Source organism: Ranitomeya variabilis, chromosome 2 (genome assembly GCF_051348905.1).
Source record: "Ranitomeya variabilis isolate aRanVar5 chromosome 2, aRanVar5.hap1, whole genome shotgun sequence".
In the NCBI taxonomy this organism is placed as follows: Eukaryota; Metazoa; Chordata; class Amphibia; order Anura; family Dendrobatidae; genus Ranitomeya; species Ranitomeya variabilis.
The window spans coordinates 332683476-332696180 of record NC_135233.1 but is presented as its reverse complement, the minus strand read 5'-3'; the positions used below and the strand labels follow the sequence as shown (position 1 = coordinate 332696180).

The 12705-nt window shown below is 41.4% G+C and overlaps 1 protein-coding gene across 1 annotated transcript in view; it reads right to left on the bottom strand.

The window, feature by feature from the left end:
- The window catches only part of GPC4 (glypican 4), a 169717-nt gene that overhangs the window by 25811 nt on the left and 131201 nt on the right, over positions 1–12705 (bottom strand). The window lies entirely within an intron of this gene.

Sequence of the window (12705 nt, the reverse complement as noted above, 5' to 3'; positions counted from 1 at the left end):
GTCATGTGAGCCTTTTCTGGCTGTAAAAGGGAAGAAAAGAAACTATGCTTTTACAGGCATATCCCAAAATGAAAAAAAACAACCACCAAACACGGAAAAATTAAAACCTGCACAAAACCAAATGTGTCACAATGAGAATAACAGTCTAAGCTGAAATAATGAGACAAGAGCCTCCCTCATGGGAAATATCCGTATCCGCAGTACATCATATATTACACACATACAATAATGTTAAAAGTACCACAGCATCAAATATTGCATGGGCAGCACCAGTAATAAGAAATGTTAAATTGGATAAATACTAGTCCAGGGGAGAGGATAAGGGAGTTAAATTTGGGACAAAAATTAAGATGCGTATCGCCGAAACTCAGCTTCCTCAGGGGGTAGCTTCTCTGGCTGATTCAGTCTTTTGCATTGTGTAAAATAATGTCAGTTACTTCTTTGCTATTCCTGTGGATCAAACTGCAAATTAGTCTTGCGAATTTCCTAAAATTTGATTCACATCGAATCGCTTCTCTCCAGTAAGTTAATTAACCCCACATGCGCTGTGCGACAAAGGATTACAGCAAATAACATACTTGGTAAATTACATATAAATGATGGGTTCACTGCAACGCCCATCACTGATCTGTATGCTATCCCACAGCTGGAGGGCTGACGGCTTACACGTCTAATGTACAGTATAACACCCTTTACCCTAAACCCCTTACTATGGCAACGGCTGTCACTTGTGCAGAGGCTTCCGAGATCTGGAACTGCTCGTGAGCACAATGCATTTTACTCGGTCGTGTCGCAGTAACCAGGGGCAGCTGAAAACAGCATTGTGCGATACAGGAATAGATTAACATATTTACTGATCAGATTATCATGCCATACTTCATCTGTATGCTTACCAGGAATTTGACTTTGGAAAGCATGACAAGGCTGTGACAGGACAAAGGAGAACCCATAGATACCAAGTGCCATATTAGTCACAAGCCCCGGGATGCCGGTAATGTCGCTGCCAAAAATGGTTTACATGAGAAAGTGCCACAAAAAAATATAAAAAGACTGGTTTGGTTTGAAAAGTTAGTGTAATAGTATTTCCTGGAGAAATGCATTATTTTGTGAGAGCCTGTTAAAATTCTGGGGAAAAAAAACTAAATAAAAATGTATAATTTGTCTCCCATGTGTCACATTTGCAAGAAAAACGAACATAGTATAGATCTGTTGCCAGATGGACACCAGTTTGGTTGTATGACTGCAATGCTACAAAAAAGTTAAAAGCGAATTTCAGACAAAGGGGAATTAATCAAGACAGGCGTTTTAGTCTTGGACCTATAGATTCGTAATAATTTGTAACCATGTTTGACTTGTCGGCGTGCCAGAAAATGTATCATAAGCCACATAAACTGGGGTAGATTTTAGCTACAATGTCCGCTAGTCTCCTGGCATATACGACAGAAAATTTATCGTGTTGGGGCAGGCCACGCTCCCTCCTACTAAGATACGATCACTTTTTTTCACTTCAAAATAGTGAGTACTGATAGGGAAAAAAATGCTAAATTAGTGTGCGCCATGACTTGCAACTTTTCTGTAATGTGGCCGATTTAGAAAAGAAAAAAATAATTTCAAAACACGTATGTATGTATGTATGTATGTATGTATGTATGTATGTATGTATGTATGTATGTATGTATGTATGTATGTATGTATGTATGTATGTATATATATATATATATATATATATATATATATATATATATATATATATATATATATATATATATATATATATATATATACACACATACATACATACATATATACACACATACACACACACCCTCTAGCTGAAGAGCCCGGCGTTGCCTGGGCATAGTAAATATTTCTGGTTAGTTATAGCACCTCACTTCTCTTAATTTTCCCATCACGCCTGATTTTCCCCCTCACATCTCATTTTCTCCCTCACTCCTCTCATTCCCCCTAACACTTGTCATTTCGACCTCACATCTGTCATTTTCAGATCACTCCACTATTTTCCCTCACTCCTCTCATTTTGCACTCACACCTTTTGGCTATGTTCACACTTTGCGGTTTTTGCTGCGGATCCGCAGCGGTTTTGACGCTGCGGATCCGCAGCAGTTTTCCGTGCAGGGTACAGTACAATGTTACCCTATGGAAAACAAAAACCGCTGTGCCCACATTGCGGAAAATCACGGAAAAAAACGCGCGGAATTGCTGCGGAAAAAAAGAATGAGCATGTCACTTCTTTCTGCGGATTCCGCAGCGGTTTTCAACATGCACCAATAGGAAAGTGCTGTTGAAAACCCGCAGAGGAAACCGCAGAAGAAACCGCAGGAAAATCCGCAGTGAAAACCGCAGCGGTTTTGCACTGCGGTTTTTCCAAATCCGCTGCGGAAAAATCCGCAGCAAAATCTGCAAAGTGTGAACAAGCCCTTTCATTTTCACCTCACACCTCTCATTTTTCCCTCAGTATATACATGTTTGTCATCTCCCTTATATATAGTATACACCTGTATGTCATCTCCTGTATATAGTATATACCTGTATGTCATCTCCCCTGTATATAGTATATACCTGCTGTATGTCATCTCCTCCTGTATATTGTATATACCTATGAGTCATCTCCTCCTGTATATAGTATATACCTGTATGTCATCTCTTCTGTATATAGTATATACCTGTATGTCATCTCCCCTGTATATAGTATATATGTGTGGGTCATCTCCCCTGTATATAGTATATACCTGTAAGTCATCTCCTCCTGTATATCGTATATATCTGTGTGTCATCTCCTCCTGTATTAGACCTCGTTCACACGTTATTTGGTCAGTATTTTTACCTCAGTATTTGTAAGCTAAATTGGCAGCCTGATAAATCCCCAGCCAACAGGAAGCCCTCCCCCCTGGCAGTATATATTAGCTCACACATACACATAATAGACAGGTCATGTGACTGACAGCTGCCGTATTTCCAATATGGTACATTTGTTGCTCTTGTAGTTTGTCTGTTTATTAATCAGATTTTTATTTTTAAGGGATAATACCAGACTTGTGTGTGTTTTAGGGAGAGTTTCATGTGTCACGTTGTGTGTGTTGAGTTGCGTTTGGCGACATGCATGTAGTGACTTTTGTGAGATTGAGTTGTGTGGCGACATGCGTGTAGCAACTTTTTGTGTGTCATGTTGCATTTGACAGGTTAGTGTAGCAAGTTGTGTGCAGCAAGTTTTGCGTGTGGCGAGTTTTATGTGTGGTGCGTTTTGAGTATGTGCAAGTTTTGTGTGAGGCAACTTTTGCATGTGTAGCAACTTCTGTGCATGTGGCAATTTTTCCGCATGTGCAAGTTTTGCGTGAGCCTAGTTTTGCATGCGGCGAGTTTTGCACGTGGCGAGCTTTGCGTGTGGCGAGTTTTGAGCGGTGACTTGTGTTTCGACTTATATGTGGCGAGGTTGGTGTATGTGTGGTGAAATGTGTGCTGAGGGTGGTATATGTGTTCAAGCACGTGGTAGTGTGTGGCGCATTTTGTGTGTGTGTTCATATCCCCGTGTGTGGAGAGTATCCCATGTCGGGGCCCCACCTTAGCAACTGTACGTTATATACTCTTTGGCACCATCGCTCTCATTCTTTAAGTCCCCCTTGTTCACATCTGGCAGCTGTCAATTTGCCTCCAACACTTTTCCTTTCACTTTTTCCCCCATTATGTAGATAGGGGCAAAATTGTTTGGTGAATTGGAAAGCGTGGGGTTAAAATTTCGCCTCACAACATAGCCTATGACGCTCTCGGGGTCCAGACGTGTGACAGTGCAAAATTTTGTGGCTGTAGCTGCGACGGTGCAGATGCCAATCCCAGACACACACACACACACATTCAGCTTTATATATTAGATAGATTATATATTAGATATAAGAAAAAAAAAATTATATATATATATATATATATATATATATATATATATATATATATATATATATATATATATATATATATATATATATATATATATTATATATATACACAGTGGGGCAAAAAAGTATTTAGCCATTCAGCAATAGTGCAAGTTCCACCACTTAAAAAGATGAGAGGCGTCTGTAATTTACATCATAGGTAGACCTCAACTATGGGAGACAAACTGAGAAAAAAAAATCCAGAAAATCACATTGTCTTTTTTTATCATTTTATTTGCATATTATGGTGGAAAATAAGTATTTGGTCAGAAACAAAATTTCATCTCAATACTTTGTAATATATCCTTTGTTGGCAATGACAGAGGTCAAACGTTTTCTTTAAGTCTTCACAAGGTTGCCACACACTGTTGTTGGTATGTTGGCCCATTCCTCCATGCAGATCTCCTCTAGAGCAGTGATGTTTTTGGCTTTTCGCTTGGCAACACGGACTTTCAACTCCCTCCAAAGGTTTTCTATAGGGTTGAGATCTGGAGACTGGCTAGGCCACTCCAGGACCTTGAAAAGCTTCTTACGAAGCCACTCCTTCGTTGCCCTGGCGGTGTGCTTTGGATCATTGTCATGTTGAAAGACCCAGCCACGTTTCATCTTCAATGCCCTTGCTGATGGAAGGAGGTTTGCACTCAAAATCTCACGATACATGGCCCCATTCATTCTTTCATGTACCCGGATCAGTCGTCCTGGCCCCTTTGCAGAGAAACAGCCCCAAAGCATGATGTTTCCACCACCATGCTTTACAGTAGGTATGGTGTTTGATGGATGCAACTCAGTATTCTTTTTCCTCCAAACACGACAAGTTGTGTTTCTACCAAACAGTTCCAGTTTGGTTTCATCAGACCATAGGACATTCTCCCAAAACTCCTCTGGATCATCCAAATGCTCTCTAGCAAACTTCAGACGGGCCCGGACATGTACTGGCTTAAGCAGTGGGACACGTCTGGCACTGCAGGATCTGAGTCCATGGTGGCGTAGTGTGTTACTTATGGTAGGCCTTGTTACATTGGTGCCAGCTCTCTGCAGTTCATTCACTAGGTCCCCCCACGTGGTTCTGGGATTTTTGCTCACCGTTGTTGTGATCATTCTGACCCCATGGGGTGGGATTTTGCGTGGAGCCCCAGATCGAGGGAGATTATCGGTGGTCTTGAATGTCTTCCATTTTCTAATTATTGCTCCCACTGTTGATTTCTTCACTCCAAGCTGGTTGGCTATTGCAGATTCAGTCTTCCCAGCCTGGTGCAGGGCTACAATTTTGTTTCTGGTGTCCTTTGACAGCTCTTTGGTCTTCACCATAGTGGAGTTTGGAGTCAGACTGTTTGAGGGTGTGCACAGGTGTCTTTTTATACTGATAACAAGTTTAAACAGGTGCCATTACTACAGGTAATGAGTGGAGGAAAGAGGAGACTCTTAAAGAAGAAGTTACAGGTCTGTGAGAGCCAGAAATCTTGATTGTTTGTTTCTGACCAAATACTTATTTTCCACCATAATATGCAAATAAAATGATAAAAAAAACAGACAATGTGATTTTCTGGATTTTTTTTTCTCAGTTTGTCTCCCATAGTTGAGGTCTAACTATGATGTAAATTACAGACGCCTCTCATCTTTTTAAGTGGTGGAACTTGCACTATTGCTGAATGACTAAATACTTTTTTGCCCCACTGTATGTATGTATGTATATAATATATATATATATATACACACACACACACACACACACACACACATATATACATACACATACACACACACACACATATACATATATTAGACACGTCACACTAATATATACCTCTATTTATCTATACGTTTATCTATATTTGTGTTGGTTTTGCCAGTTCTCGCCCACATTCCAAAACTGTGAGTCCCAATGGGGACAGTGCCGATAATGTCTGTAATGTGCTGTGGAATTAATGGCGTTACATAAGCGAGTAAAATAACTAAATTGAAAAAAAAACAAAACTAAAAATATGGGGGTGAAGGTTGGAGGAATTTTATCTTGAGGCCCGGAAGTTTTATAAAACTAAAACATGCCCTACTACACTAGTTTTCAATATTTTTTGTATTAGATTTAATAATTAAATACATTTTCAAACATAACTTAAAAAAAAATAAATAAATAAATAAAGGTATAAAACAGACTAACCGAATTAGAGGAGACAGAAAGAAGGAAGGAAACAGGAAAAGCAGTGGAAGAGGGGGAAGAAGGGAAAAATGGCGACATCTACACTATCTAGTCGCCTGGCAATTAGCGTTGTAGAACACTATTAAATGCAAAAAAAATAAAAATAAAACATTACCAATCAAATTTCCAACAGATCTGTCAGCACCAGGGACGCTATTTACACGTAGATTTCTTGGCCGAACAAGAAATGATATACGGTAAGTCAATCGGCGGTTCTTTTTAAGGCCCCATTACACAGTTCTATGAAAACTGTAAGGGGATGAATGATTAGCAATATGCGGTAATTGCTTCATCCTTATACAGTTTGCATTACATCCGTAATGGAGAAAGGGAAATGTGCCACGGTCTGTGATTTTGTGTCCTGCATAAGCCCTGTGATCAGGCTTGTTCGACCATGTTTAGGTTAAGCCAAAAATCAGTAATGCGAGTGATTATAGGCCTATGTAAAAAGGGCCTTAAGGGCTTACGCATGCCCCAATTCTTCAGGAAAATTTCAGTAAACAATGTATTCACCTGAATAGGTGACTGGATTTCTGCAAATAAAAATTGCCATGTGAACATACCCCATGTCGGCCCCCAATGACCGTTATAGCATGTACTGCATAGCTAGTCTTGTACATGAATATATACAGCCATCCAAGCCAAAAAACACTGGTATTTCATGTCTTTTTCCCTTTCCTGACCATATACTATAATAGTACTAAATTTTCAACACCTAAAGCCAGATAAACATTGGTTACCTTGCTGCAAAAGTTAACAGGAGAGAGATACCAGGTTTAACCTTTACCATGTTGATTCAGGGGAAGGCAAATAGAAACCCATTTGTGCTATCCACGACCTTGCGTCAGGATGACAAAATTCCCAGAATGGCTGATCACACTCTTGATTAGCTCCTCTCAATAATTGGCATGGACTAGAGGTACCGTCACACTAGGCGATATCGCCAGCAATCCGTGACGTTGCAGCGACCTGGATGGCGATATCGCTGTATTTGACACGCAGCAGCGATCTGGATCCCGCTGTGAAATTGCTGGTCGCTGCTAGAAGGTCTGCACATTATTTGGTCGCTAGGTCGCCGTGTATCGCCGTGTTTGACAGCAAAAGCGACGATACCAGCGATATTTTACACTGGTAACCAGGGTAAACATCGGGTTACTAAGCGCAGGGCCGCGCTTAGTAACCCGATGTTTACCCTGGTTACCAGCGTAAAAGTTAAAAAAACAAACAGCACATACTCACCTGCGCGTCCCCCAGCCTCTGCTTCCTGACACTAAAGCGCCGGCCCTAAACTGAAAGTGAAAGCACAGCGGTGACGTCACCGCTGTGCTGTTAGGGCCGGAGCTCAGTCAGCGTCAGGATGCAGAGGCTGGGGGACGCGCAGGTGAGCATGTACTGTTTGTTTTTTTAACTTTTACGCTGGTAACCAGGGTAAACATCGGGTTACTAAGCGCGGCCCTGCGCTTAGCAACCCGATGTTTACCCTGGTTACCCGGGGACCTCGGCATCGCTGGTCGCTGGAGAGCGGTCTGTGTGACAGCTCTCCAGCGACCACACAGCGACGCTGCAGCGATCGGCATTGCTGTCGCTATCGCTGCAGCGTCGCTTTAGTGTGACGGTACCTTAGGAGCTAAACACATAGTAAGGGCTTATTCACACATCAGTATTCGCTCAGTATTTTGCTTTAAGGTACCTTCACACTAAACTTTCCAACGAGAACTACAACGATCCGTGACGTTGCAGCGTGCTGGATAGCGATCTCGTTGTGTTTGACACGCAGCAGCAATCTGGATCCTGCTGTGATATCGCTGGTCGGAGCTAGAAGTCCAGAACTTTATTTGGTCGCTAGATCGGCGTGTATCGTCATGTTTGACAGCAAAAGCAACGATGTCAGCAATGTTTTTACATGGAGCGTGAACGATAAGTGAGTCACCGTTACGTCACAGGATCGCTCCTGCATCGTTCTGGAGCTGCTGTGTTTGACGTCTCTACAGCGACGCTCCAGCGATCTAGTTTAGGTCAGATTGTTGTCTATATCGCTGGAGCGTCGCTTAGTGTAACGGTACCTTTAGTCTTTGTATGCCAATACCAGGAGTGGGACTTACAGATAAAAGCTAGAACTGAAAAACTGACATCTGTTCTGTGTTTGGAGACTCTCCTGGTGTTGGCATACAAACACTGATCTGTGAATAAAGCCTAAGTCAGTGTTCACACACAGTAAATGCTGTGTTTTTATTCTTCCATATATTCTGATGGTGTCCCCATAGAACACACTATAATCATATAAACCTATAAAGAGGGCACTATAAATAAATGCTCAGCCATCAAAATATATAATAAACCAAGAAAAAGATGGACTCCAAAAGCTAAAAATTACAGTTTATTCAAGAACCATTAAAACAATACATACAAATAAAGTATATGATAAAGACAAAAATTGTAATAAGTGAAAAGCGACACTAGTGCCGCATACACATGTATCCTGCTCTGAAGATAATTAAAGGGAAGGGAAATATACCATAACTCAATACAATAAATATTTCAATGATATTATAAAGTATATATCATGATACACAGCCAATAACCTGTCATTTAGTAAGGTAATAGTTCACATATAAAAAGCAGGTATAAAAAACAAGGCATGTGATCAAGAAAACTTAAAGTAATAAAGGTGCCTAATGTAAGTTAAGTATGGCAGAAAAGCCCTATATGTGAGACCTAATTATCATATCTGTATGCAAATATATTGGCAATAGTAGCGTGACAGTTCACACATGGGGAGCAGGTACAGAGGGACAATAGGTGTGCATATGAGTCACAGGGGATAATAAAGTGCCTCATGCATATTTTGAAAGCGAATCATAGTATCCATGCCTAGGTGTAATAAGGGAAAAATCCCAAGCATATGCATCAGTCAAAATGTAGTATACTTACAGATGAAAGGGTATATGCACACGTAGAGTCACCCTGTAGCGATATGCGGAAGAGAGGAGCCCCGACGCGCGTTTCGCAAATATTGCTTCCTCGGGGGGCGCTGTGCTGTGCTTTCACTTTACGGCCGGCAGTCAGCCAGTGCGGGAAGCAGACGGCAAGGGACCTGACGGACACCGGAATGTGAGTATGTACTGTTTGGTTTTTTTTTACATTTACGATGGTAACCAGGGTAAACATCGGGTTACTAAGCGCGGCCCTGCGCTTAGTAACCCGATGTTTACCCTGGTTACCCGGGGACCTCGGCATCGTTGGTCGCTGGAGAGCTGTCTGTGTGACAGCTCCCCAGCGACCACACAACGACTTACCAATGATCACGGCCAGGTCGTATCGCTGGTCATGATCGTTGGTAAATCGTTTTGTGTAACGGTACCCTGAGGCTCCCCTAAAGCAGGGCATACACACAGATGGCTGTCGTCTGAACAATGGTTTGGCTGACTGTTCACCAACAGCCATCTCAGTCGACTCTCCCATACACACGAGTGCTCAATTGGTTGAGCCAACCTGCGTTTTCTATCAGAAAGCCACCGGCTGACATGTCGGCTGGCAGATTATCTCAGGCAGAACAATGCAATCGGTAATCTGAAATCAGACATGTGTGATTGACATCTCTCCGACCCATCAGTTATCTGTAGCCCACATACAGGTTAAAACAGTCGGCCGAACCAGTTGATATCGGCGACAGTTGTATGGTGGGCTTAAGACTGGAGCAGAATGAGGCAGAAGAATGATTGGACAAAATCCTCATGATTACTGAGCCTATATCTGCATGTAAACGTGAGCCGTCCATCTTGATTGGCGCTCATTACAGACTATCTGGACCTTGACTTTGTACATATTACGCCAATTCTATCCACTTACACATTTACAATCTGAGCAGGAGAAATGGTGGGGCTATTAACCAATGTAACAAAAACACAAGTGAAGGGTCATAAAACAATGCGGGATTGAAGTCTGGCACAAAGGAACATCTCAGATGTGAATGTCTCAATCAGCTAATCTTATCTACTCAGACAAAGGAAGGAAAGCATAATGTGTCCTTTGCCTGTTATCAATATAAACTACTTACTACGGTCATTAGGGAAAGCCTCGCCTGCCCAAGGCTCCACAGCAGACAAACAAGTGAATTGTTTGACCAGTCTTGTCAACCACTTCAGACGAATCGTTAACTGGATAATAAAATGATTTTCTGGACAAAGCATGAGTTAACATAAGCCATTTACATAATACATAGTTTGGCTAGCCTCACTTTTCCTTATCAAAAGGAAATATTTTGTACAAAATGGGGGCAGTTCGGATGTGGTTGAGGGGTAGCAAATTCTGTCCCCTCGCAAAAAGCTTTTAGGGTATATTCACATGTAGCAGATTTCTTGCACAAGTATCCTGGCTTTCTTTTGAACGGAGCTTTCTAAAATCCTGCACTTCTGCAAAAACGTAACTATTCAGAAGATCTTAGCAGATTTTCATTGACAGAAATCTGAAAATAATCTGCTGTGTGAGAAGACCCTTATTGCCCCCTCTAACCCAACTCCCCTCAAGTTGACTTGTTATTAACAAATATATGTCCTCAAAACAACTTGCTCAAGTTTCATGGATCTGGTGGAGTTCTCAAAAATCTGAGCTCCCTGCTAATATACAGTAACTTTTGAAAGTACTAAGCCCCTTGTTTGCTTTTTTACCTATTTTGTTACATTACAGCCTGGATTAAAATATATTTTTGTAATCAGATTTGTGTGTAATGAATCAGCACTAAAAATAGTCTAAATTGGTTAAGTGAAATGAGAAAAATATATCCAGAAATTAAATTTATGGGATCTAAAAATTGGCATGTGCATATTTATTCATCCCTTTTGCTATGAAGCCCCTAAAAATATCTGGTGCAAGTTATTATCTTCTTAAGTCACATGCTTAGTGACAGGAAGTCCTCTTGTGTGCAATCTAAGTGTCACATGTCGGTCAGTATATGCACTTTACCTTTTCTGAAAGGCCACAGAGACTGCAACACCATTAAGCAAGAGACACCACTAACCAAACACCATCACAAAGCCCAATAAGATCTCCAAACAAGTCAGGGACAAAGTTGTTGAGAAGAACAAGCCATGGTTGGGTTATAAAAAATATCCCAATCTCTGATAATACCCGAAGCACCATCAAATCCATTATCATCAAATGCAAAGAACATGGTACCACAACAAACCGGCCAAGAGAGGGCCGCCCACCAAAACTCTCAGCTCGGGCAAGGAGGGCATTAATCAGAGAGGCAGCAAAGAGAAAAGGTAACCCTGAAGGAGAAGCAGAGTTCCCAAGCAGACACTGTTCATACGACCACAATAAACCATACACTACTTAGAGGTGGCCTTTATGGAAGAGTGGGCAGAAAAAATCCTTTTACTTATACACAAAAATTGTAAGACTCATTTTGAGTTTGCCAAAAGAAATGTGGGAGACTCTCCAAATGTATAGAGGAAGGTGCTGTGGTCAGACGAGAACAAAACGTATACTTTCTGTCACCAAGGTAAACTTTATGTCTGGAAGCAAACCAATATGGATCACCCCAAGAACACCATCCCCACAGTGAAACAGTGGCGGCAGCATCATGCTGTGGGGATGTTTTTCTGGAGAAGGGAAAATGGTCTGAATCGAAGGAAAGATGGATGATGCGATATTCAGGGATATTCTTGAGCAAAACCTGTTTGCCTGTCATTGATTTGAGACTGAGAAGGAGCACATTCCAACAAGACAATGACCCAAAGCATACTGCTAGAGCAACACTCGAGTGGTTTAAGGGGAAACATGTAAATGTTTTGGAGTGGCCTAGTCAAAGCCCAGACCTTAATGCAATTGAGAATCTTTGGTAAGACTTGAAGATTGCTGTTCACCAGAGGAAACCAACTAACTTGAAGGATCTAGAGCAGTTTTGTCTTGAGGAATGGGAAAAGATCCCAGTGATAATCTCGTAGAGAGACTTATCCAAAGCGTTTTGCAGCTGTGATTGCCACAATAGGAGGCTCTACAAAGTACTGACTGAATTTTTCAGTTATGTCCTATTTGTGGTTTGATTCACAATTTAAAGATAACGAAATGCTCACAATTGTAGGCATGTTCTTTACATGAACTGTTACAAACCCTCAAAAAAAAACACAAGAAAAAACAACAATGAAATTCCAGGTTGTGAGCTTGCAAAACATGAAAAGTGCCAAGGGGGGGGGGGGGGGGGGGGGGGAGAGAGATAGAGATACATTTGCCAGCAGATGTATATAGTACTATCCTTTTAGGCTGGGATTTTCGTTGAGCGACCACAGTCTGGTAACATGTTAGATGATCAGTGGTTGTTTATTACAATTTAGAGACCGAGCGACTGCACTTCAGAGGTGTGCAAAGCAATAATAGATCGTTCATAGGCTGCCATTATTCTCGGCAGCGCAGGAGCTATGGTATTTACATAGGATGAGATGCAGAGAAAAAAAATCTTATCCAGACAAAAGATCATTTCATGAGCCAATTTACGCTGCATGATTACGGTTCCTAGGAATGCTCGTTCATGATAATCATAAAGTGTCAATACACCTCTAG